This window comes from Alligator sinensis, unplaced genomic scaffold, assembly GCF_000455745.1.
Source record: "Alligator sinensis unplaced genomic scaffold, ASM45574v1 scaffold1093_1, whole genome shotgun sequence".
NCBI lineage: Eukaryota > Metazoa > Chordata > Crocodylia > Alligatoridae > Alligator > Alligator sinensis.
The window spans coordinates 859,356-864,409 of NW_005842538.1; the positions used below are offsets into that span (position 1 = coordinate 859,356).

Here is a 5,054-nt window from a genome sequence, read left to right on the forward strand (position 1 = left end):
GGGGTGCAGCCCTGTGGCGCTGCCTTCAGTGCAGCCACACGTGCAGAAGGAGCATCACCAGGGCAGCAGGGGGGAGGATGAGAAGCAGCGAGGAGGTTTTTCGTGCGGCCTTGCTGTTCCCAGCTGCACCAGGTCACGGGGGAGGGAAGCAGGGCAGGTCTGAACAGTGGGACCATGCAAAAAACCTCCTCGCTGCCAGTTGCCCCCCTGCTGCCCCAGCAATGCACCTCCTGTGCGCAGGGCTGCAGTGAGGGCAGTGGTGCGCGGCTGTGCCCCTCAAAGCACTGGCACGAGCAGGAGGTTCATTGCCGTGGGGGTGGGGGGTGAGAAGTGGCAAGGAGGTTCTCTGTGTGGCTCCTCCACTCCCTGCAGTGCCGGGGCAGGGGGGAAAGCAGGGGACAGTGGCGAGCAGCCATGGGGCTACTGTGCCCTGCTGCTCTGCTTCCCTCTCCCGCAACCTGGCACAGCTGGGAACAGGGCTGTGCAGGGATCTCCTAGCGGCTGCTTGCCCTGCGCTGCTCCGGGGATGTGCCTCCTGTGCACAGGGCTGCACTGAGGGAAGTGGTGGCAGGCACAGGAGGTGAATCACCAGGGTGGGGGTTGCGGGGGTGGGTATGACGAGGAGATCCCCATGCAGCCTCACTTTTCCCAGTTGTGCCTGCGGGGAGGGAATCGGAGCGGGAGCTCAAGCCTGAAGCCTGCTCCATGCACAGATCTGGGGGGCATGGGAGAATGAAAGATATGGAGTGCCCAGCCAGCAGCACGTGGATCACCAGCAGCACTATGGGCCCTTAAGCGAAGCCGTGCATGGAGGCACTGAGCCTAGTCGGGCCGATTTTGTTTTTAGTGCTGCTGGCAGTCCACATGCTGCCAGCCAGGCACTCTGCATGGTTCACCAACACCTCCCCGCTTCCCCCTCCCAGCCAGCTCAGCCCCATGCGAGCCCCACTTTCCTTCTGGAGCCTGTAAGATTAGGTATGTGAGGCAGAAGTAAGCCTTGGGACTAAAAGCCTCAGGCCCCACCTTTCTCCCTCTTTTCCCCTCCAGGTGGGATTGGGGGTTTTCTGCCCCTTTTGAAATCAGCTCATGTAGGCTGGAACTCAGCCAGCCTGCAGAGCTCTTTGCAGAAGGGCGAAATCTGTGGCTTGCTCTGCTAGAAAGGAAAATCTGCATTTTCTCTGATTAAAATTGGGAACTCCATGGTTTTCTCTATTTTTCCATGCAAAACAGAAACCCAGATTCCTGGTGATCACTGTGGAGAAGAGGCCAAACGGTGACCTTTGCTTTACCATTACATGACTAAGAATTATTTGGCATGTAGATACTACAGTATCAGGCACTACTTAAGTCTACCTGTCTTGATAAATACTTACACACATACTTGTAATAAGACTCTTAAAGTTGTATGCTCGCTCTATGAACTGGATTTGTTAAAAATGGCATTTTTCTGCTTATCTTCAAAATCTTAAGCCCCATTTATGAGGAAAACACACTTCCTGCTCTCCGCCTCCCCTTTCAGCTTTCATGCTGAAATATGAAAATCAAGCTGAGATCTGCCAGTCTCATTGGTATTAAAGATTCTCTGGGCTGAACTGCTGCACAGATGTGAAGATAATACTTTCAAGTTTAAATAGGAATAATTGCAGGGCTCACTAAAACCTTACTGAAATTCTAATAAGATGCAGGCCAGAGCAGTCTAATCGGAGCTGGCCTAAGGGAAAATGGTATCTTGGGTAAACTTGTATTTCCCTGCCCCTCCACTCTCTATAAGTTGCTGGTGCTGCTGCCCTGCCACAGAGGAGATCCATCTGATGGGCTGGGGAGCTGAGCAGGTCATCTTCCCGTGACATGGACTGCCAGCTGCAGCCCCATGGAGCCAAAGTGGAGGCAGCAAGAACCTTCAGCGAGCAGCCTGCCAGTGCTGTCAGGAAGGGTCCATTGCCCTGCAACCACCACAGGACTCCTCCAGGGCCTGACATGCAACCAACTACATACAGGTGAGATTCAGCCTGATCCTTCTGCTACCCTCCGTGGGCCACAGGACCCAGCCCAGGGCTCCCTGTATGTGCCACCTCACCCTACCCCACCGTACCCTGCTCCACCCAAGCAGGAGCAGGTGCCACTCCCACAGCTGCCCCCATGCATGGAGTCCGGGGCAGCCCCTGCCTGCTGAGCAACGCCCCAGGCTAGGACCGCTACCTTCTACTTGTGGTGCCCATTTTTGTGTACATGTGCAGGTGACACCCACCCCCAAGGCCGGCTCTTAGTCTAATTCACTCTTCATTTTATCAGAGCTACTTCTAGTAACAGGAGCAAGTTGTGAAAACTGAGTAAACCAGCTGAGTCTAAGAATGAACATCTCTCTTGGTGCAGAATGGTCCTCTGAATTCAAAGAGCTGAAAAAGCTCAAGACTTCATCTTGAGTAGTGTACGTCTCAGAATGACCTTTGATTTAAAAGAAGTCATCCCACTTGGCTCAAGGAAAAAGTATCTGGACTTCAATGAGGTGAGACAGGGCTTGTGCATGGCAAAGTAGTAGTACCCTTGACTGCATTGTAATTTGCTATGAAAAGATTTCTCCTGGGAGTTCTACTTTGGGTAGTAAGAACAAGCCAGAAAAAAAAAAAGATTTTTATAGAGGTTGTGTTTAACTGTTGTGATTTTTAACTTGCAGCAGATAAAGTATTTTGGACAAGGGAAAAGTTAGCACTTCTGTGTTGAAACACTTGATTGTGAGCGCAGGGAATGATGAACCTGAAAGAGCCATCTTGAAACATCTCTGTGGTTAAAAAACAAACAAACGCGTAATGGTCTCGTCAAATATCAAATACTCGCTTATATGGAAAAGTCCATGCCTTGGGGTTCCTTAATGCTGGGCTGCTCAAAGTAATAATGTATGTGTGTAAAACACCTTTGGTCTAATTTATTTCTAAATTTAGAATTTTAGTTGTCTGATTCTTTTCCTTTTAGTTCTACAAAAAACACTTGATCCCTGTTTGTTTTTTCTTTTATATAGCCAATTCCCCTCCCCCCCCACACCTGTTTGACACTTCACCATTGTGTCCCACTTCTTGATTTTTCAAAGTGCTTTAAAAATAGATGCTGTCAAATACCAAACACTTTCTGTGTGCCTGGTTAGCAAGAAATAGGAAGGAATGCAGAGAGGAAACTGTCTAGAATTTGTCCAGTTTTGTTTCTTAAGTTCTGCTGAACTTCTGTAAGCGTTATCTACTAGATGCAAGGAAGAAACTAGCAGAGAACTAAGATTAGTCACCGTTGCCCTTCTGCCTTGCTTTCTACTGGTACTTTGGAAGCCGGCTTCCAATTAAAATACTAACTGGGTAAAAAATTGGTTGTCGCTTCTTTTTAGCAAGCTGACACCTGCCTTTTGCACATGAAATAAGTACCAGTTACTTTCAGCTAATGCTGAGAACCTTCTCCCCTCAAAAAAAAAAAAAAAAAAACAAAACCCTTCATCAGGTATTTCCTCAATTTTTAAAGAAGTTTCACTAATTGTATAGCCTCAAGATAAAAATTTTGCTCTTTGGAGGTTCAGTATAGGGAGGGGAAGGAATTGTGTGTGTGTGTGTGTGTGTGTGGGGGGGGGGGGGGGGGGGCATGTACACATGCACACAGATGCCTGCTCAGCTTAAGCAACTAGTGTGAAATGCATGCTTTCCTTTTTGCTGTACTTGATATAGGCACTAAAAACAACTCATCAGTGTAGAAGAGGTAGCTCTTGGTCAAAATTCCCCTCGTCTTACAGCAGTGGTATTTTGGGGTTTTCTTTGTTGTGTTTTCCTCCAGCAGGGGTGCTTTGATCTGTCAAGGGTACTGCGGGCTGCCACGCAATGTTAGCACTCAAATGCAAACATAATTCGCAAGTTAAACCCAGTGATTTTTTTTTTTTTTTTTTTTTTTTTTTTTCCCCCTTCAAATTGTAGTCAGCAGAGTTGAAAACATCCTGCCCTGTTGTGGCCTTTCAGAGTTTTTTGCAAAAAGAGAATTGCTCTAGTATCTTCTTTTTCCGCCTTGCAATCACAAAACCAGGCGAAAATTAAGAGCTTTGATTTCTCTGAGGGGTGCCTGAAGTGTAACAAGGGGCACCTTGAGTTTTTAAAAAAGACAACAAAAAACTGAGAGCCACTGTCCTGCAGAGTAGAGCACTCCTTCCCTCTGGGGCATGGGGGGTTAGGTGGGGTGGGTAACAAAAGGAAATCCTGGTTCCTGAAGAAAAGGACTGTGTGATTACTGCTACTTATTACTTTATGATGTGTTTGCTATTTATGTTATATTATAATTTAAGCAATGGAATAATAATAATCTAATTAAGTGATGGATTAATATTATTATTCCATTGTTTTATTCATAATACTAACATGAAGTGATAGAATACTATTGATCAAATTAATAATGAATAATTAAGCATTAATATAACCATAAATGATATTATTATTTATGGTTATATTATATTATTATTTATGAACATTGATCATAAATAATATTCATACTATTGATTTTGATATATTAATGTATTAATAATTATTCATCATGAATATGATCAATAGTATTCAATTGTTTAAATAATTATTAACCTATTAATAATATAATTATTAACCTATTAATAGTAATTAAATATATACATAATATTCCATTGCTTAATTGTAATATTATTATTAATAATAGTATGAGTGTTAGTACTTAGTATCATTAATATTATTAATAGTATTCCATCGTTTAATTATTCATTTTATTAACTGATTGATCATTTAATAATTTGTTTAGTTATTGATTATTTTATTAGTATTTTATTGGTATTGTTTCAGTAGTTTATTATGTTTCATTATTTATTTTATCACCGTCTTGTTGCTGTTTTATTGTTTTCTTCCTTATATGTTTAACCAGAAGAGGGCGCTGTGCTTGGCCGACCCCGCTCCAGCGCGGGCACCGTTGGCCGCCGTAGCTTGAGGAAGGAGGCGGGAGCCGCAGAGCCCCCCCTGGCTGACCCGTGCAGTACCCGGCCTCCGCCGCCAGGCAGGCGCTGCCTCGCAAGC

General features: G+C 45.1%; 1 long non-coding RNA gene across 1 annotated transcript in view; it reads left to right on the top strand.

Moving 5' to 3' along the window:
* LOC102372079 overlaps positions 1-5,021 on the top strand; it is a 6,937-nt gene extending 1,916 nt beyond the window's left edge. Inside the window, exons 2-4 of the long non-coding RNA XR_324775.3 lie at positions 1,772-1,997; positions 2,374-2,506; positions 4,906-5,021. This is a non-coding gene — a long non-coding RNA (uncharacterized LOC102372079). The remainder of the gene's footprint in view (positions 1-1,771; positions 1,998-2,373; positions 2,507-4,905) is intronic.
* The last annotated feature ends 33 nt before the right edge of the window (positions 5,022-5,054 follow it).